General features: G+C 41.1%; 1 protein-coding gene across 1 annotated transcript in view; it reads right to left on the bottom strand.

Moving 5' to 3' along the window:
- TENM2 (teneurin transmembrane protein 2) overlaps nucleotides 1–22500 on the bottom strand; it is a 3034822-nt gene that overhangs the window by 252330 nt on the left and 2759992 nt on the right. The gene's annotated exons all lie outside the window — the stretch shown is intronic.

Raw genomic sequence — 22500 nt, 5'->3', positions numbered from 1 at the left:
GGTTCAGTAGTGGAGGTTACAGACTGGGTAAAAGGAACAATCGCGCTACCCCTTGCTGCACTAACTGGGGATCCAAATTGCCATTTTACAGCTCTGTCATTCCAGAAAACTGTTCTTGTTATTGGGTGCAAGTGCTGTTTGATACAGCCATTAACAGGGTTTCTTACAAGGGAATATTTTTACATTATATCTTATTTGCCCTTGTGCGGTGCAGTTATCTGTTGTAAAGCCCTTTGTGCTGTGTATTAGTGGCAAAAGAAAAATATATTTGCCCTTGTGTGGGGCAGTGATATATTCTACAGCCCTGTTTGCCATGTATTAGTGGCACAATAAAAATATATTCGACATCCAGCGTTGCACTTATCTGTTAAAAATATAAACCTACAATGTTTTTAGTCGACCTCCCGATGAAGCTGAGGGGAAACGCGCACTGAGGTTCCTATCCTGACCTTTGCTGCTGTCTTCACCCCCCATCATGTCAAGCGGTATACATTGATTTCACTATGACTTTCTGCTGGGCACATTTTAGCCTTTACTATAGGGTCTTGCATTTATACTCTCGGAGGGACTAATCCTCCCTCTTGTCTCTAGACTTAGCCTCTGCTGCATTCCTGTCTTTGGCTAGTGTCTCTATCATCTCTATTATCCCCATTGAGATTTTACTCTAGAGCTGTGTCCCTTCTGACATTTATGAATTTAGGTGATGATCTAATGTCCTATTAGCAAGTGCGGATGCAATGTGATTTTCACAGATGGTTGCTAAAAGATGTTGTTTGCATACATTCAGTTTTATATCACACGCGTGCAAAACGCATCAAAAAGGCATTGCACCCGCGCAATAAAAACTCATGCAGTTTTCACTGAAATCACCCGCAAAGCATCTGCAAGGGGCCTAAAAGTAGAAAAAAATTAGGGTCTAATTGCCGTTCAGCTGTGCAGTGATATATTCTACAGCCCTGTTTGCTGTGTATTAGTTGCGAAATAAATATATAATCGCTGGTCTGCATTGCACTTATCTGTTGAAAAGCCTTTTGTCTTGTGTAAAAGTAGAAAATTGATGGCTTGTGCCGAGCCGAGGTGGAGAGTCCCAAGCTGTCATTTCTTTGCTAGTGATGAGCAGTAATGATGGACGAACATCGGCCCGGACGTTTTGAGAACCGTGCGTTCATGGACGGCCCCATTCACGTTAATGGCAGGTGAACCTGTAAAACCTTCAGGTCATATTTGCAGGAAACAAATATTTACTAGAAGTACACAAATATTCCTACAACATGGACAGTGACATACTAGAGGGGGGATCAATGGCAAGAATTCCCACAAAAAATATGTATTTTAATCAGGGTCCATTTTTAGACGTCTTAAAGGGAAACTCTCAAAAATGTGCTCTGCTGGAGCCTAAAAAAAAAATTATTTTAGGCCACAGGCATAGGGGCCCCAAAAATTAGACATTCATCTAACAGAAAAGAACAAGGAGGTATATTAGGCGGTCAGTGGATAACAATTTTACTGCAGGCCAGTGGAATACAGGCCCCAAACATTAGGCATTCACTGGACACAAAAGAACAAATGATTATCTGGCTGGAGGTACATTACGCAGTCACTGAATAACAATTTTACTGCAGGCCAGTGCAGTACAGGCCCCAAAAATTAGGCATTCACCAGACAGAAAAGAACAAGTGACTATGTGGCTGGAGGTACATTAGGCGATCACTGGATAACAATTTTTCTGTAGGCCACTAGAGCAGAGGCCCCAAAAATTAGGCATTCACCTGACAGAAAAGGCCTTTTATGCTGCTGTATATACATAAGACAAGAACCATTCTTTGTTCTGGGTGGTGGCGGATATGTGTGGGCTGGCATGAGGAAATTCAATTGCACGTGGTCATCACAGGTGTTGAATTCCCAAGAGATCCATGCCTAATTCATTTTTAGAAATGTGAGGTAGTCCACCCCTGCTGCGCTGAACGTTCTTTCGGAGAGAACACTCGACGAGGGCAAAGCCAAGAGTTCCATGGCAAATTGTGCCAGCTCAAGCCTGCACACCCAGTAGTCCAGGGGTTCCTCGCTTCTCAGAGCATCCACATTGGCTGTTAACCTGATGTAGTTGGACACCTGACGGTCTAAGCGTTCACTGAAGCTGGATGTGAAAGGCGGCTGTCGATGGGTTGGCTGCAAGAATGATCTCATATCCTCTGCCAGAGCCCGTAACAGCAGAATGCAGCATCTCTCACAGCAAGGCCTGGAAATGCTGCATTCTGACAGCCCTCTTTAATGCTGGTAACATGTCCACTATTTTGTGTTTGTACCAGTGGTCTAAGTTCATTGCCACTCAGTACTGGTCCTTGCCCTTTATGCTTTTTATACTTTAAACACTGGAGCATGAAGGCACCCATTTGCACAAAATTAGAAACTATAGAGCGCACTTGCTCCTGCTCATCGCCCAAGAGAATGTCGTCCCCGATCTCCTCCCCCCAGCCACGGATAACACCAAGGATCCCTGAAAAGTTTAAAGTCTCCCTCAAAGCCTGCTCTTCTTGCTCCTCCTTCTCCTCCCTTCCAGCAACCATCCTCCTCTGACTCCTCTTCAGACTCCTGCTGACTTGTCTCAGATGGAGTAGCAACCCCCTGGGAATTCATTCAGCATTGCGATTTCCTCATCTTCCAGCTCCTGGTCCTCGACGGATTGATCAATGACACAACGCAATGCACGCTCCAAAAAGAAGGCGCCTGAGCAGCCACTTGTGCAGTGAAAAGAAACCAAGCTCCCCAGAACCTGCCATATGAAGAGTTCGTACATGTAGTCGTTAATGGCACGTTGCTGCTGGAGCAGCCTATCAAGCATATACAATGTAGAGTTCCAGCGCATCAGTTGTCACAAATCAGACGTCTGACGGGCAGGTGGTGTCACCGCTGAACGTCAGCAAGGCGAGCCATGGCTGTGTAAGATCTTCTCAAATGGGCAGAGATTTTCCTGGCCTGCCGCAAGACGTCCTGGACCCCGGGGTATTTGGCAACAAGTTCAGGACGTGTGTCATTTTGCCCTGTTTCAGCACGCTCAGCAGATTGGCACCGTTGTTGCCCACCACTTTACCAACTTTAGCCACTGATCAGTCTGTGACCACAGAGCTTAAAGCAGTGCAGGACCGGTGTGGCTCTTGGCTTCCATGCACAACAGCCGCAGCACAGCATGGAAACGTCTCACTTTGCACGTCAAATAGGTTCTAGGGAGCCTGGGGGTGCAGAGGTAGAGGCGGTAGCAGTGGAAAAGGAGGAGTCAGATGAGGAGGAGTCAGATGAGGAGGAGACAAAGGATTGATTAGGAGGAGGAGAAGAGGCAGGCCTGCATGCAATCCTTGGCAGTAACACCAAATCCACACGGGTGTCACGGGTTATGCTTGATGGCTGTCAGAAAGTTCACCCAGTGGGCAGTAAAAGTTATGTACCTTCCCTGCCTGTGTTTTCTAGACCAGGTGTCTGTGGTCAGATGTATCTTGGCACTGACATTGTGTGCCAGAGATACGTTCACTTGCCACTGAATGTTGCCATATAGCTCTGGAATGCCCTTCTGGGAGAAATATTTCCTTCCGAGGACCTTCCATTGCGGTGTGCCAATGGCCACAAATTTTCTAAAAGCTTCTGAGTCTATGGCAGTAGTTGGCAGGCTAGCAGTTACGACAAGCCAGTGGTAAGCCATTGGGCAAGAGGGTTATCCAGTGTCATCAACTTTTTACACTCAAACAATTGGGCCACATAAGCCTGCCTTCTGCCAGATGAACACAATGATGGCACGGTGGATGGTGGAGTGGAGGACAAATGGAAGGAGAGAGGAGAAGGAGAAGAGGCAGGACGTGGAGAGGCGGGAGTGTGGATTTGTGAGTTCTTACGGCGTTTCTCCCACTGGGCTCGGTGATGGGAGGCAAGGTGCCTTATTAAGGCGGTCGTCCCTAGGTGACTTATGCATTGACAGCACAGGCTGCAGATGGTAACACTATGGTCAGAAGCTGACACGTAAAAAAATGCTCAACCTGCGGAGCTGTCAGACCGCTGGGTGACGGCCGTTTCTACCTCCTCATCCGATGCCAAGAATGGCTGTGCATCGGTAAGGTCTGGGAATGAATGGGAAAATAATTCCTTTGACTCAAGAGGAGAGGCTATGGTGGTGGTGGTGTCTTTGGGGGTGCACAGAGCAGAGAGTGAGGAGGGTGGAGATACAGAGGAGGGGAGGGTGCAGAAGCGAAAGGCTGAGTGGGCCACTCAACCAACTCTGGTGCGTCCTTTGACGTAATCACATGCACCTTCTCCAACTTCCCACTTAGGCATTGGCCTGGTGCACCTGCCCGACCCCTACCACCCCTGCGGAAATGCCTGCCTTTTCCTCTGCCTGTCCTTTTCAAAATTACCCTGTGCCAAAGTCCTTAGAGAAGAGCAGTTTTTGTTTAAGCAGGTATATAGCAGGCCTCAATCAATATTTGGTGGAAGCTGGTATATCGCATACCTCAATCAGCATTTTGTGGAAGCAGGAATGTCAAACACATTATTCAATATTTTGTGGAAGCAGGTATATCTCACCCCTCAATCTGTATTTTGTGAAAGCAGGTATATCAAACTCATTAATCAGTATTTTGTGGAAGCAGGTATATCGCACAGAAAAATCACTGAATAAAGTGGCCTAAATGGGATGAAATGCTCAACCTCAAACACTTTAGCGTTTTTATGATCGGGGGAGCAATTCCTCCGCAAGTGATATGTTGCTAACGGCAATCCCCAGCAAAAATGCATACAATGGAGGACCACATGCACCACAAAAACATCCTACAGAACATGAAATAATGTGTGGATGAAAATATTCAAATACATGCTACAGTGTTTGTGGTTGAGCATTTCCTCCCATTTAGGCCACTTACTTCAGTGATTTTTCTTTGCATATATTAAATGTGCTAATGCTTGTCATTGGTAACATTCTGGAGCACCTGGTAGCCTGTGTCACATGGCCTGTTATAGGTGGGGCTCGCAGCCTCCTCCTTCCTCCTATTGTATTCGGGATCTTACTATGGGGGTATGTAGGAGCTTGGCTGTCAGTCGATCATTAGCACCTATCAGACTCTGTTCACACACGATAGATAGTTTAGCCGTAGGACCCACGCCACACTGAGATACCTTGACGGGGTGTGCAGGGCTTCAATATGTTCCTGACTGGAAGGTATTGGCTAAAGTCTCAGGTTTTAACATCAGCGTGAGGGTCTAGCCAGTATGGTGAGTCACATATGATTGTGGTGCACCTTTTTTCAGTGATTTATGTATTTTTATATTTTCATCCACACATTATTTCATCTTGTGTAGGATGTTTTTGTGGTGCATGTGGTCCGCTGCCGTTATCCTCCATTGTATGCATTTTTGCTGGGAATTGCGGTTAGCAACGGATCACTTGTGGAGGAATTGCTCCCCTGATTATAAACACACTACAGTGTTTGGAGAAAAGCATTTCCTCCAATTTAGGCCTGTGTCTCGTGGCCTGTTTTAGGTGGGGCTCGCAACCTCCTCTTCCCTCCCATTGCATTCGGGATCTTACTATGGAGGTATGTAGGAGCTTGGCTGTGAGTCGGTCCTTAGCACCTATCAGACTGTGTTCAGATGGGGTGTGCAGGGCTTCAATATGTTCCTGACTGGAAGATATTGGCAAAAGTCTCAGCTTTTAACATCAGCGTGAGGGTATATAGTCAAGTATGGTCAATCGCATATTATTGTGGTGCACATTTTTCAGTGATTTATGTATTTTTATATTTTCATCCACACATTATTTCATCTTGTGTAGGATGATTTTGTGGTGCATGTTGTCCGTTGCCCTCATCCTTCATTGTATGCATTTTTGCTGGGGATTGCCATTAGCAACAGATCACTTGTGGAGGAATTGCTCCAGCAATAAACACTTGTCCCTCTATATACAGATGTAGCAACGCTACCGCTTTAATCACAATTGTGAAAGCAAAAAACAATAACACAAGTACAATTGAAACTAAAAAATCAGAATGCAATTTATCTCTGTAACCAGCAGATAGCACATACAGGGAGTGCAGAATTATTAGGCAAGTTGTATTTATGAGGATTAATTTTATTATTGAACAACAACCATGTTCTCAATGAACCCAAAAAACTCATTAATATCAAAGCTGAATATTTTTGGAAGTAGTTTTTAGTTTGTTTTTAGTTTTAGCTATTTTAGGGGGATATCTGTGTGTGCAGGTGACTATTACTGTGCATAATTATTAGGCAACTTAACAAAAAACAAATATATTCCCATTTCAATTATTTATTTTTACCAGTGAAACCAATATAACACCTCAACATTCACAAATATACATTTCTGACATTCAAAAACAAAACAAAAACAAATCAGTGACCAATATAGCCACCTTTCTTTGCAAGGACACTCAAAAGCCTGCCATCCATGGATTCTGTCAGTGTTTTGATCTGTTCACCATCAACATTGCGTGCAGCAGCAACCACAGCCTCCCAGACACTGTTCAGAGAGGTGTACTGTTTTCCCTCCTTGTAAATCTCACATTTGATGATGGACCACAGGTTCTCAATGGGGTTCAGATCAGGTGAACAAGGAGGCCATGTCATTAGATTTTATTCTTTTATACCCTTTCTTGCCAGCCACGCTGTGTAGTACTTGGACGTGTGTGATGGAGCATTGTCCTCCATGAAAATCATGTTTTTCTTGAAGGATGCAGACTTCTTCCTGTACCACTGCTTGAAGAAGGTGTCTTCCAGAAACTGGCAGTAGGACTGGGAGTTGAGCTTGACCCCATCCTCAACCCAAAAAGGCCCCACAAGCTCATCTTTGATGATACCAGCCCAAACCAGTACTCCACCTCCACCTTGCTGGCATCTGAGTCGGACTGGAGCTCTCTGCCCTTTACCAATCCAGCCACGGGCCCATCCATCTGGCCCATCAAGACTCACTCTCATTTCATCAGTCCATAAAACCTTAGAAAAATCAGTCTTGAGATATTTCTTGGCCCAGTCTTGACGTTTCAGCTTGTGTGTCTTATTCAGTGGTGGTCGTCTTTCAGCCTTTCTTACCTTGGCCATGTTTCTGAGTATTGCACACCTTGTGCTTTTGGGCACTCCAGTGATGTTGCAGCTCTGAAATATGGCCAAATTGGTGGCAAGTGGCATCTTGGCAGCTGCACGCTTGACTTTTCTCAGTTCATGGGCAGTTATTTTGCGCCTTGGTTTTTCCACACGCTTCTTGCGACCCTGTTGACTATTTTGAATGAAACGCTTGATTGTTCGATGATCACGCTTCAGAAGCTTTGCAATTTTAAGAGTGCTGCATCCCTCTGCAAGATATCTCACTATTTTTGACTTTTCTGAGCCTGTCAAGTCCTTCTTTTGACCCATTTTGCCAAAGGAAAGGAAGTTGCCTAATAATTATGCACACCTGATATAGGGTGTTGATGTCATTAGACCACACCCCTTCTCATTACAGAGATAAACATCACCTAATATGCTTAATTGGTAGTAGGCTTTCGAGCCTATACAGCTTGGAGTAAGACAACATGCATAAAGAGGATGATGTGGTCAAAATACTCATTTGCCTAATAATTCTGCACTCCCTGTAGAACTATTACATTCTACGATTTTAACACATTCAGGACCTTAGACGAGTATACTCGTCCTGGAGCAATGGTACTTAGCGCACCAGGACGAGTATACTCGTCCTGGCATTAAACTGTCACCATGTCTGCAGACATGATGACAGTGCTGAGTGCCGGCTGTTACGCACAGCCAGGCACCCAGGGTAAATGCCGAGGGGAGTCCCGTGACCCCCCATATCGGCGATCGCTGCAAACCGCAGGTCAATTCAGACCTGCGGTTTGCAGCGCTTTCTGTAGTTTCTGATCCCTGCGGTCCCTGACCGCAGGGATCAGAAACGTAAAAATGGCCAAAGTCAAATTTTTTTAACCCCCCCTTGCACCTCTGACTGCTTTTATTTCGGCGGGGTGCAGGGGGGCGGTTTGTCTGCGGTGCAGGCCATGCTGACAGTTATACCAGAGTGTCAGCAATGTGCTGACATTCTGGTACCACTGACCACCAATGAATATTCAGCCGGAGGCGGGGGGGGGATCGCGATCCCGCCTGCCGCACCGCCCGCCTCCTGCTGAATATTTATTGGTGGTCAGTGGTACCAGAATGTCAGCACATTGCTGACACTCTGGTATAAACGGCTGACATCGGTACGATGTCAGCCGTTTAGCCGTTTCACCTTTTCCACCTTTTAGAAAAGGTTAAGTCTGCTCCCCTCCTTCCCCTTCCCTGTCCGCTCAGTTGTGGCAGACGGGGAAGGTTCCCATGGCAACAGGACGCCTTCTCAGGCGTCCTGCTGTCCATGGTGCTGAACAGATCTATGCTAAAAGCATAGATCTGTTCAGTGTAAGTAAAATAGTACAGTACCCTATATAGGGTACTGTACTGTATTATGCAGACATCAGACCCACTGGATCTTCAAGAACCAATTGTAAAAAAAAGATAATAAAACACATTTATCACTGAATAAAAAATAAATGAAAAAATACACTACACATATTAGGCATCGCCGCGTCCGTAACAACCTGATCTATAAAACGGTCATGTTACTTTCCCCGCACGGAGAATGCCATAAAAATAAAAAAATAAAAACTATCAGGAAATTGAAATTTTGCCCACCTTATTTCCCAAAAAAGGTAATAAAAGTCATCAAAAGAGTCACATGTACGCCAAAATAGTACCAATCAAACCGTCACCTCATGCTGCAAAAAATGAGCCCCTACATGAGACAATGGCCAAAAAAATAAAAAAAAACTATGGGGATACTATAACATGATTTTTTTTGTTTAAAAAATGATATTATTGTGTAAAACTTACATGAATTCAAAAAAAGTATACATATTAGGTATCGCCGCGTCCATATTGACCAGCTCTATAATAATATCACATGAGCTAACCCCTCATAAATCATAAAAAACTAAGAATAAAAACTGTGCTAAATAAACAATTTTTTGTCACCTTACATCACAAAAAGTGTAATAGCAAGCGATCAAAAAGTCATATGCACCCCAAAATACCGCCAATCAAACCGCCATCTCATCCCGCAAAAATCATACCCTACCCAAGATAATCGCCCAAAAACTGAAAAAACTATGGCTCTTAGACTATGGAAACAATAAAACATGTTTTTTTTTTTTGTTTCATAAATGAAATCATTGTGTAAAACTTACATAAATAAAAAAGAAAGTATACATATTAGGTATCGCTGTGTCCGAATCGACCGGCTCTATAAAAATATCACATGAACTAACCCCTCAGGGGAACACTGCAAAAAAATAAAAATAAAAACGGTGTAAAAAAAGTCATTTTTTATTATCTTATGTCACAAAAAGTGTAATAGCAGGCGATCAAAAAGTCATATGCACCCCAAAATAGTGCCAATAAAACTGTCATCTCATCCCACAAAAAAATTAGACCCTACTTTAGATAATCGGCCCAAAATTGAAAAAAAACTATGGCTCTCAGGCTATGGAGACACTAAAACATATTTTTTTGTTTAAAAAATGAAATCATTGTGTAAAACTTACATACATAAAAAATTGTATACATATTAGGTATCGCCACGTCTGTGACAATAACTGCTCTATAAAAATACCACATGATCTAACCTGTCAGATGAATGTTGTAAATAACAACAAAAAAAACTATTTCTTTTTACCTTGCCTCACAAAAAGTGTAATATAGAGCAACCAAAAATCATATTTACCCTAAACTAGTACCAACAAAACTTCCACCCTATCCCGTAGTTTCTAAAATGGGGTCCTTTTTTTGGAGTTTCTACTCTAGGTGTGCATCAGGGGGGCTTCAAATGGAACATGGTGTCCAAAAAAAAACTGTCTAGCAAAATCTGCCTTCCAAAAACCGTATGGCATTCCTTTCCTTCTGCGGCCTGCAGTGTGCCCGTACAACGATTTACGACCACATATGGGGCGTTTCTGTAAACTACAGAATCAGGGCCATAAATAATGAGTTTTGTTTGGCTGTTAACCCTTGCTTTGTAACTGGAAAAAAAATATTGTAAAAAGGAAAATTTGCCCCAAAATTGAAATTCTAAAATTTCATCTTTGACAATAACTCTTGTCGAACACCTAAAGGGTTAACGACGTTTGAATACCTTGAGGGGTGGAGTTTCTTAGATGGAGTCACTTTTAATATAATTTCTACTGTAGGGGTGCATCAGGGGGGCTTCAAATGGCATATGGTGTCAAAAAAAACCTGTCTAGCAAAATCTGCCTTTCAAAAACGTATGGCATTCCTTTATTTCTGTGTCCTGCCGTGTGCCCGTACAGTGGTTTACGACCACATATGGGGTGTTTCTGTAAACTACAGAATCAGGTCCATAAGTAATACGTTTTGTTTGTCTGGTAACCCTTGCTTTGTAACTGGAAAAAAATAGTAAAATGGAAAATTTGCCCAAAAATTTAAATTAAAAAAATGTATCTCTATTTGCCAATAACTCTTGTGGAACACCTAAAGGGTTAACGAAGTTTGTAAAATCAGTTTTAAATACCTTGAGGGGCGTAGTTTCTTAGATGGAGTCACTTTTATGTAGTTTCTACTGTAGGAGTGCATCAAGGGGGCTTCAAATGGGACATGGTGTCAAAAAACCTGTCCAGCAATATCTGCCTTTCAAAAACCATACGGCATTCCTTTCCTTCTGCGCCTTGCCGTGTGCCCGAACAGCGGTTTACGACCACAAAAGGTTTTTTTCTGTAAACTACAGAATCAGGGTCATAAATAATGAGTTTTGTTTGGCTGTTAACCCTTGCTTTCTAACTGTAAAAAAAAAAAAAAATGGAAAATGGAAAATTTGTCCAAAAATTGAAATTCATAAATGTCATCTCTATTTGCCAATAACTCATGTGGAATACCTACAGGACTAACAACGGTGGTAAAATCAGTATTGAATACCATGAGGGGTGGAGTTTCTTAGATGGAGTCACTTGTATGGAGTTTCTACTGTAGGGGTGCATCAGGGGGGCTTTAAATGGGACATGGTGTAAAAAAAATAACTGTCTAGCAAAATCTGCCTTTTAAAAATGCATGGCATTCCTTTCCTTCTGTGTCCTGCCGTGTGCCCGTACAGTTATGGGGTGTTTCTGTAAACTACAGAATCAGGGCCATAAATAATAAGTTTTGTTTGGTTGTTAACCCTGGCTTTGTAACTGGAAAAAAAATAGTAAAATGACGAATTTGCCCAAAAATTGAAATTCTGAAATGTCATCTCTATTTGCCAATAACTATTGTGGAACACCTAAAGGGTTAACGACGTTTGTAAAATCAATTTTGAATACCTTGAGGGGTGTAGTTTCTTAGATGGAGTCACTTTTATGGAGTTTCTACTGTAGGGGTGCATCAGGGGGGCTTCAAATGGGACATGGTGTAAAAAAAAAAAATTGCTAGCAAAATCTGCCTTTCAAAAACCGTATGGCATTCCTTTCCTTCTGTGTCCTACCGTGTGCCCGTACAGTGGTTTACAACCACATATGGGGTGATTCTGTAAACTACAGAATCAGGGCCATAAATAATGAGTTTTGTTAGGCTGTTAACCCTTGCTTTGTAACTGGAAAAAAAGAAGTATTTTAAAATTTGCCCAAAAATGGAAATTCTGAAAATTTATCTCTATTTGCCTATAACTCTTGTGGAACACCTAAAGGGTAAGCAACGTTTGTAAAATTAGTCTTGAATACCTTGAGGGGTTTAGTTTCTTAGATGGAGTCACTTTTATGGAGTTTGTTTTCTAGGGGTGCATCAGGGGGGCTTCAAATGGGACATGGTGTCCCCCAAAAACTATCTAGCAAAATCTGCCTTCCAAAAACCGTATTGCATTCTTTCTTTCTGCGCCCTGCTGTGTGCCCGTGCAGCGGTTTACGACCACCTATGGGGTGTTTCTGTAGACTACAGAATCAGGGCCATAAATAATGAGTTTTGTTTGGCTGTTAACCCTTGCTTTGTAACTGGAGAAAAAAATAGTAAAAAGGAAAATTTTACCAAAAATTTAAATTCTTAAATTTCATCTCTATTTTCCAATAACTCTTGTGGAACACCTAAAGGGCTAATGACGTTTGTAAATTCTGTTTTGAATTCCTCGAGGGGTGTAGTTTCTTAGATGGAGTCACTTTTATGTCGTTTCTACTGTAGGGGTGAATCAGGGGGGCTTCAAATGGGACATGGTGTCCAAAAAAAACTGTCTAGCAAAATCTGCCTTTCAAAAACGTATGGCATTCCTTTCCTTCTGTGTCCTGCCGTGTGCCGGTACAGTTATGGGGTGTTTCTGTAAACTACAGAATCAGGGCCATAAATAATGAGTTCTGTGTGTCTGTTAACCCTTGCTTTGTAACTGGAAAAAAAATAGTAAAACGGAAAATTTGACCACAAATTGAAATTCTGAAATTTCATCTATATTTGCCAATAACACTTGTGGAACACATATAGGGTTAACAACGTTTATAAAATCAGTTTTGAATACCTTGAGGGGTGTAGTTTATTAGATGGAGTCAATTTTATGGAGTTTCTACTGTAGGGGTGCATCAGGGGGGCTTCAAATGGGACATGGTGTAAAAAGAAAACTGTCTAGCAAAATCTGCCTTTCAAAAACCGTATGGCATTACTTTCCTTCTGTGTCCTACCGTGTGTCCGTACAGTGGTTTACGACCACATATGGGGTGATTCTGTAATCTACAGAATCAGGGCCATAAATAATGAGTTTTGTTTGGCTGTTAACCCTTGATTTGTAACTGTAAAAAAAATTGTAAAATGGAAAATGTGCCCAAAAACGGAAATTCAGAAATTTCATCTCTATTTGCCAACGAATCTTGTCGAACACCTAAAGGGTTAACGATGTTTGTAGAATCAGTTTTAAATACCTTGAGGGGTGTACTTTCTTAGATGGATTCACTTTTATGGAGTTTCTACTGTAAGGGTGCATCAGGGGTGCTTCAAATGGGACATGGTGTAAAAAAAAAAAACTGTCTAGCAAAATCTTGCCTTTCAAAAACGTATGGCATTCCTATCCGTCTGTGTCCTGCCGTGTGCCCGTACAGCGGTTTACGACCACATATGGGGTGTTTCTGTAAACTACAGAATCAGGGCCATAAATAATGAGTTTTGTTTGGCTGTTAACCCTTGCTTTGTAACAAAAAAAATAGTAAAATGAAAAATGTGCCCAAAAATTGAAATTCTAAAATGTCATCTCTATTTGCCAATAACTGTTGTGGAACACCTAAAGGGATAACGACGTTTGTAAAATCAGTTTTGAATACCTTGAGGGGTGTAGTTTCTTAGATGGAGTAACTTTTATGGAGTTTCTACTGTAGGGGTGCATCAGGGGGGTTCAAATGGGACATGGTGTAAAAAAAAAATGTCTAGCAAAATCTGCCTTTCAAAGACCATATGGCATTCCTTTCCTTCTGTGCCTTGCCGTGTGCTTGTACAGCGGTTTACGACCACATATGGGGTTTTTCTGTAAACTACAGAATCAGGGCCATAAATAATGAGTTTTGTTCGGCCGTTAACCCTTGCTTTCTAACTGGAAAAAAATAAAATAGTAAAATGGAAAATTTGCCCAAAAATTGAAATTCTGAAATGTCATCTCTATTTGCCAATAACTCTTGTGGAACACCTAAAGGACTAACAACGTTGGTAAAATCAGTTTTGAATACATTAAGGGGTGGAGTTTCTTAGATGAAGTCACTTTTATGGAGTTTCTTTTATAGGGGTGCATCAGGGGGGCTTCAAATGGGACATGGTGTCCAAAAAAAAACTGTCTAGCAAAATCTGCCTTTCAAAGACCGTATGGCATTCCTTTCCTTCTGCGCCCTGCCGTGTGCCCATTCAACGGTTTACGACTACATATGGGGTGTTTCTTTAAACTACAGAATCAGGGCCATAAATAATGAGGTTTGTTTGGCTGTTAACCCTTGAATTGTAACTGGAAAAAAATAGCAAAATGGAAAATTTGCCCAAAAATTGAAATTCTGAAATTTCATCTCTATATGCCAATAACTCTTGTGGAACACCTAAAGGACTAACAACGTTGGTAAAATCAGTTTTGAATACATTAAGGGGTGGGGTTTCTTAGATGAAGTCACTTTTATGGAGTTTCTTTTATAGGGCTGCATCAGGGGGGCTTCAAATGGGACATGGTGTCCAAAAAAAAACTGTCTAGCAAAATCTGCCTTTCAAAGACCGTATGGCATTCCTTTCCTTCTGCGCCCTACCGTGTGCCCATTCAACGGTTTACGACTACATATGGGGTGTTTCTTTAAACTACAGAATCAGGGCCATAAATAATGAGGTTTGTTTGGCTGTTAACCCTTGAATTGTAACTGGAAAAAAAATAGTAAAATGGAAAATTTGCCCAAAAATTTAAATTCTGAAATTTCATCTCTATTTGCCAATAACTCTTGTGGAACACCTAAAGGGTTAACGAAGTTTGTAAAATTAGTCTTAAATACCTTGAGGGGTGCAGTTTCTTAGATGGAGTCACTTTTATGGAGTTTCTTTTCTAGGGGTTCATTAGGGGGGCTTCAAATGGGACATGGTGTCCAAAAAAAGCTATCTAGCAAAATCTGGCTTCCAAAAAACGCATGGCATTCCTTTCCTTCTGCGCCCTGCCGTGTGCCCGTACAGCGGTTTACAACCACATATGGGGTGTTTCTGTAAACTACAGAATCAGGGCCATAAATAATATGTTTTGTTTGGCTGTTAACCCTTGCTTTATAACTGGAAAAAAGATAGTAAAATGGAAAATTTGCCCAAAAATTTAAATTCTGAAATTTCATCTCTATTTGCCCATAACTCTCGTGGAACACCTAGAGGGTTAACATTTGTAAAATCAGTTTTGAATACCTTGAGGGGTGTAGTTTCTTAGATGGAGTCACTTATATGGAGTTTCTACTGTAGGGGTGCATCAGGGGGGCTTCAAATGGGACATGGTGTCAAAAAAAAACTATCTAGCAAAATCTGCCTTCCAAAAAACGTATGGCATTCCTTTCCTTCTGCGCCCTGCCTTGTGCCCGTACAGCGTTTTACAGCCACATATGGGCTGTTTCTGTAAACTACAGAATCAGGGCCATAAATATTGAGTTTTGTTTGACTGTTAACCCTTGCTTTGTAACTGGAAAAAAAAATAGTAAAATGGAAAATTTGCCCAAAAATTTAAATTCTGAAATTTAATCTCTATTTGCCAATAACTCTTGTGGAACACCTAAAGGGTTAACAAAGTTTGTAAAATTAGTCTTTAAAACCTTGAGGGGTGCAGTTTCTTAGATGGAGTCACTTTTATGGAGTTTCTTTTCTAGGGGTTCATTAGGGGGGCTTCAAATGGGACATGGTGTCCAAAAAAAGCTATCTAGCAAAATCTGGCTTCCAAAAAACGTATGGCATTCCTTTCCTTCTGCGCCCTGCCGTGTGCCCGTACAGCGGTTTACAACCACATATGGGGTGTTTCTGTAAACTACAGAATCAGGGCCATAAATAATATGTTTTGTTTGGCTGTTAACCCTTGCTTTATAACTGGAAAAAAGATAGTAAAATGGAAAATTTGCCCAAAAATTAAAATTCTGAAATTTCATCTCTATTTGCCAATAACTCTTGTGGAACACCTAAAGGGCTAACGAAGTTTGTAAAATCAGTTTTGAATACCTTGAGGGGTGTAGTTTCTTAGATGGAGTCACTTTTATGGAGTTTCTACTGTCGGGGTGCATCAGGGGGCTTCAAATGGGACATGGTGTCCCAAAAAAAATCTGTCTAGCAAAATCTGCCTTTCAAAAACGTATGGCATTCCTTTTCTTCTGTGTCCTGCCGTGTGCCCGTACAGTTATGGGGTGTTTCTGTAAACTACACAATAAGGGCCTTAAATAATGAGTTTTGTTTGGCTGGTAACCCTTGCTTTGTAACTGGAAAAAAAAAAGTATAATTGAAAATTTGCCCAAAAATTTAAATTCTGAAATTTCATCTCTATTTGCCAATAACTCTTGTGGAACACCTAAAGGGTTAACGACGTTTGTAAAATCAGTTTTGAATACCTTGATGGGTGAAGTTTTGTAGATGGAGTCACTTGTATGGAGTTTCTACTCTAGGGGTGCATCAGAGGGGCTTCAAATAGGACATCTTGTAAAAAAAAAAAATGTCTAGCAAAATCTGCCTTTCAAAAACCGTATGGCATTCCTTTCCTTCTGTGTCCCACCGTATGCCCGTACATTAGTTTAACACCACATATGGGGTGTTTCTGTACACTACAGAATCAGGGCCATAAATAATGAATTTTGTTTGGCTGTTAACCCTTGCTTTGTAGCTGGAAAAAAAGAAAGTATAATGGAAAATGTGCCCAAAAATTGCAATTCTGAAATTTCATCTCTATTTGCCAATAACTCTTGTGGAACACTTACAGGGCTAACAACGTTTGTAAAATCAGTTTTGAATACCTTAAGGGGTGTAGTTTCTTAGATGGAGTTACCTTTATGGAGTTTATTTTCTAGGGGTGCATCGGGGGGCTTCAAATGGGGCATGGTGTCCAAAAACAACTATCTTGCAAAATCTTCCTTCCAAAAACCGTATGGCATTCCTTTCCTTCTGCGCCCTGCAGTGTGCCCGTGCAGCGGTTTACGACCACATATGGGGTGTTTCTGTAAGCTACAGAATTAGGGCCATAAAAAAAACGTTTTGTTTGGCTGTTAACCCTTGCTTTGTAATTGGAAAAAAAATAGTAAAATGGAAAATTTACCCAAAAATTTAAATTCTGAAATTTCATCTCCATTTGCCAATAACTCTTGTGGAACTGCTAAAGGGTTAACGACGTTTGTAAAATCAGTTTTGAATACCTTGAGGGGTGTAGTTTCTTAGATGGATTCACTTTTATGGAGTTTCTATTAGGGGTGCTTCAAATGGGACATGGTGTAAAAAAAAAAAACTGTCTAGCAAAATCTTGCCTTTCAAAAACGTATGGCATTCCTATCCTTCTGTGTCCTGCCGTGTGCCAGTACAGCGGTTTACGACCACATATGGGGTTGGGGTGGAGAATTTGGTATAACAATATATTTATTCATTGTGACATATAATATTATTTAAACATGCTAAAATACATAGCTAAAATATTGCTCTAAAATTCATAAAACAACTAAAGTGCAATAGTATGATACAATACTGATTAGAATTTAGTGCTTTTCTGTACTTAAACAGAGTTTTGTAGACACATGCAGTCTCTCCAAAGGGTTAATTAACCCAATTGATATCCCGATGGGTAGTATTTGAATGTTGGAGAACAGTCTAGTAATCAAGTACAAATTTTTTAAGGATAGTTTTTTAACGAGATTACTTGTGTCCTTTATAACTTAGTCTCCACTTCACATAATCGGAGTAGTACCGCTACAATATTGCTGCCTGTTTGTGGAAAAAAACTGAATGGTTTTACTCACTGTTTAGTGCCAGTTTTATTATATCACTTGTGGCGTCCCACGTGTAGTGAAAATCTTCATAGGCTGCGGTGTAGTGCGGTTTGAATTGCCGCAAGACTTGTGGATGTCTTTTTGCAGGATTCGGGATCCTCGGTGATCGTTTATAGCTGTGCTGTCCTGGAGATCACCTGGTAGTAAATTCCTTCTGCGCTACTTGTATTGCGCAGGGTTCATTCTCACCAGGGAAGAGAATCTCAGCAAAGAAAGACAGATCTCCAGCTTTTCTTTGAAAACGAATATTCACCGATCCCTTTCTTTAAGTGCTTTTGGTCCTCCGGTTTTCTGCTTTATCTCATGGGATTCATTACCATACGCATTTCGGAGTGGGCTACGACTCCTTCTTCAGTGGTTCAAGAAGAAGAATGCCTCTTGTACATCGTCTTATTATGTTTTGGGAGACACCTATGTCATTTCCCGTCAAAAAAATACTTGCTGGTTGAATAAAAGTAACTTTAAGTCAAAATTTGCCTGGGGTATGAATAAATATGGGCAGCACTGTGTATATATATATATATATATATATATATATATATATATATATATATATAGTTGTGTTCAAAATAATAGCAGTGTGTTTAAAAAAGCAAATAAAGCTCAAAATCCTTCTAATAGCTTTTATTTCCATACATACAAATGCATTGGGAACACTACACATTCTATTCCAAATTAAAACATGAAGAAAAATATATCAAATTTGTGGTGTTCCTCCCCAAAAAATTGAAGAAAATGTAATATTAGACTGTTAAAAAAAATTGCAGTGTTTGTATTCTTCTTTACAAACTCAAACATTCACTACATAAACTGAAAAATGTTTGAAGATTTTGCTTTCCTTTGAATCACTTAACTAATATTTAGTTGTATAACCAGTATTTCTGAGAACTGCTGTACATCTGTGTTGCATAGAGTCAACCAACTTCTGGTACCTGTGAACAGCTATTCCAGCCCAGGATGATTGGACTACATTCCACAGTTCTTCTCTATTTCTTGGTTTTGCCTCAGAAATTGAATTTTTTATGTCACCCCACAAGTTTTCTATTGGATTAAGGTCTGGAACCAAGATGTTGCACGTTTACTGGTGTGTTTGGAGTCGTTGTCTTGTTGGAACATCCATTTCAAGAGCATTTCCTCTTCAGCATAAGGCAGCATAACCTCTTCAAGTATTCGGATGTATTCAAACTGATTCATGATCCCTGGTATGCGATAAATTGGCCCAACACCGAAGTATGACAAACATCCCAATATCATGATGCTTGCGTCACCATGCTTCACTGTCTTCACAGTGTACTGTGGCTTGAATTCAGTATTTGGCTGTCGTCTGACAAACTGTCTCCGGCCATTAGACCCAAAAAGAACAATCCTACTTTCATCAGTCCACAAAATGTTTCTTTAGGCCATTCAATGTGCTCTTTGGCAAATTGTACCCGCTTCAGCACATGTCTTTTTTTCAACAGTGAGACTTTGTGGGGGCTTCTTTCAGATAGCTTGGCTTCACATAAGCGTCTTCTAATTGTAACAGTACTCACAGGTAACTTTAGACCTTCTTTGATCTTCTTGGAGCTGATTGTTGGCTGAGTCCTTGCCATTTTGGGTATTCTTCTATCCATTTTAATGGTAGTTTTTCGCTTTCTTCCATGTCTTTCAGGTTTTGGTTGCCATTTTAAAGCATTTTAGCTGAGCAGCCTATCATTTTCTGCACTTCTTAAAATGTAGTACCATCTCCAATAAACTTTTTAATCAAGGTACGCTGTTCTGAACAATGTCTGGAACAACCAATTTTCCTCAGAATTTCAGAAATAAATACACTGTAACCAGCATGTACAACATTTGCTGCGTTCCTTCCTTAAAGGGAACTTGTCACCGGGATACACAGAGCTATGGGGACTGGGTATTGCAGATGAGCTAGCAGCAATCTAGCAACCCATGTCCTCAGCTGTATACACAAAATCCCGGTGACGGGTTCCCTTTTAAATTAGGGCAATAATTGGCACCTGTTTTTCAAAGAATGAATGACCTCACTCATTGAACTCCACACTGCTATTATTTTGAATATGCCCCTTTCAATTAGTGATTCAATTGCACAGAACCAGCAGCATGCATGTCATGACTGTTGGATCTGTTGGATTTCTATTACTCTACTACACCTGCTAGTAAATGATTCAGAAATATAATTTCTACCAAAAACAGTGATTGATCAGGTTAGTGATATCTGATTTTTATTTTGAACACAACTGTATATATATATATGCAAACCGGATTCCCAAAAAGTTGGGACACTAAACAAATTGTGAATAAAAAAAACTGAATGCAATGATGTGGAGATCGCAAATGTCAATATTTTATTTGTAATAGAACGTAGATGACAGATCAAACGTTTAATCCGAGTAAATGTATAATTTTAAAGGAAAAATACATTGATTCAAATTTTCACGGTGTCAACAAATCCCAAAAAAGTTGAGACAAGTAGCAATAAGAGGCTGGAAAAAGTAAATCTGAGCATAACGAATAGCTGGAAGACCAATTAACACTAATTAGGTCAATTGGTAACATGATTGGGTATAAAAAGAGCTTCTCAGAGTGGCAGTGTCTCTCAGAAGCCAAGATGGGCAGAGGATCACCAATTCCCACAATGTTGCACAGAAAGATAGTAGAGCAATATCAGAAAGGTGTTGCCCAGCGAAAAATTGCAAAGACTTTGCATCTATCATCATCAACTGTGCATAACATCATCCGAAGATTCAGAGAATCTGGAACAATCTCTGTGCGTAAGGGTCAAGGCCGTAAAACCATACTGGATGCCCGTGATCTCCGGGCCCTTAAACGACACTGCACCACAAACAGGAATGCTACTGTAAAGGAAATCACAGAATGGGCTCAGGAATACTTCCAGAAACCATTGTCAGTGAACACAATCCCCCGTGCCATCCGCCGTTGCCAGCTGAAACTCTACAGTGCAAAGAAGAAGCCATTTCTAAGAAAGATCCACAAGCTCAGGCGTTTTCACTGGGCCAGGGATCATTTAAAATGGAGTGTGGCAAAATGGAAGACTGTTCTATGGTCAGACGAGTCACGATTCAAAGTTCTTTTTGGAAATCTGGGACGCCATGTCATCCGGACCAAAGAGGACAAGGACAACCCAAGTTGTTATCAACGCTCAGTTCAGAAGCCTGCATCTCTGGTGGTATGGGGTTGCATGAGTGCGTGTGGCATGGGCAGCTTGCATGTCTGGAAAGGCATCATCTCTTTCAGGGAAGACCCTGCATTTTTCAACAAGATAATGCCAGACCACATTCTGCATCAATCACAACATCATGGCTGTGTAGGAGAAGGATCCGGGTACTGAAATGGCCAGTCTGCAGTCCAGATCTGTCACCTATAGAGAACATTTGGCGCATCATAAAGAGGAAGGTGCAACAAAGAAGGCCCAAGACGATTGAACAGTTAGAGGCCTGTATTAGACAAGAATGGGAGAGCATTCCTATTTCTAAACTTGAAAAACTGGTCTCCTCAGTCCCCAGACGTCTGTTGAGTGTTGTAAGAAGAAGGGGAGATGCCACACAGTGGTGAAAATGGCCTTGTCCCAACTTTTGGGGGATTTGTTGACACCATGAAATTCTGATTTAACATATTTTTCCCTTAAAATGGTACATTTTCTCAGTTTAAACTTTTGTTCCGTGATTTATGTTCTATTCTGAATAAAATATTAGAAGTTGGCACCTCCACATCATTGTATTCAGTTTTTATTCACGATATGTATAGTGTCCCAACTTTTTGGGAATCCGGTTTGTATATATATATATATATATATATATATATATATATATACAGAACAAAGGTTTGGATACACCTTCTCATTCAAAGAGTTTTCTTTATTTTCATGACTATGAAAATTGTAGATTCACACTGAAGGCATCAAAACTATGAATTAACACATGTGGAATTATATACATAACAAAAAAGTGTGAAACAACTGAAAATATGTCATATTCTAGGTTCTTCAAAGTAGCCACCTTTTGCTTTGATTACTTCTTTGCACACTCTTGGCATTCTCTTGATGATCTTCAAGAGGTAGTCACCTGAAATGGTCTTCCAACAGTCTTGAAGGAGTTCCCAGAGATGCTTAGCAGTTGTTGGCCCTTTTGCCTTCACTCTGCGGTCCAGCTCACCCCAAACCATCTCGATTGGGTTAAGGTCAGGTGACTGTGGAGGCCAGGTCATCTGGCGCAGCACCCATCACTCTCCTTAATGGTCAAATAGCCCTTACACAGTCTGGAGGTGTGTTTTGGGTCATTGCCCTGTTGTAAAATAAATGATGGTCCAACTAAACGCAAACCGGATGGAATAGCATGCCGCTGCAAGATGCTGTGGTAGCCATGCTGGTTCAGTATGCCTTCAATTTTGAATAAATCCCCAACAGTGTCACCAGAAAAGCACCCCCACAACATCACACCTCCTCCTCCATGCTTCACGGTGGGATTCAGGCATGTAGAGTCCATCCGTTCACCTTTTCTGCGTCGCACAAAGACACGGTGGTTGGAACCAAAGATCTCAAATTTGGACTCATCAGACCAAAGCACAGATTTCTACTGGTCTAATGTCCATTCCTTGTGTTCTTTAGCCCAAACAAGTCTCTTCTGCTTGTTGCCTGTCCTTAGCAGTGGTTTCCCAGCAGATATTCTACCATGAAGGCCTGATTCACACAGTCTCCTCTTAACAGTTGTTCTAGAGATGTGTCTGCTGCTAGAACTCTGTGTGGCATTGACCTGGTCTCTAATCTGAGCTGCTGTTAACCTGCGATTTCTGAGGCTGGTGACTCGGATGAACTTATCCTCCGCAGCAGAGGTGACTCTTGGTCTTCCTTTCCTGGGGCGGTCCGCATGTGAGCCAGTTTCTTTGTAGCGCTTGATGGTTTTTGTGACTGCACTTGGGGACACTTTCAAAGTTTTCCCAATTT

This window comes from Bufo gargarizans, chromosome 2 (assembly GCF_014858855.1).
Source record: "Bufo gargarizans isolate SCDJY-AF-19 chromosome 2, ASM1485885v1, whole genome shotgun sequence".
In the NCBI taxonomy this organism is placed as follows: domain Eukaryota; kingdom Metazoa; phylum Chordata; class Amphibia; order Anura; family Bufonidae; genus Bufo; species Bufo gargarizans.
The sequence above is the reverse complement of the archived record's forward strand: the minus strand, read 5'-3'. Positions and strand labels throughout refer to the sequence as shown.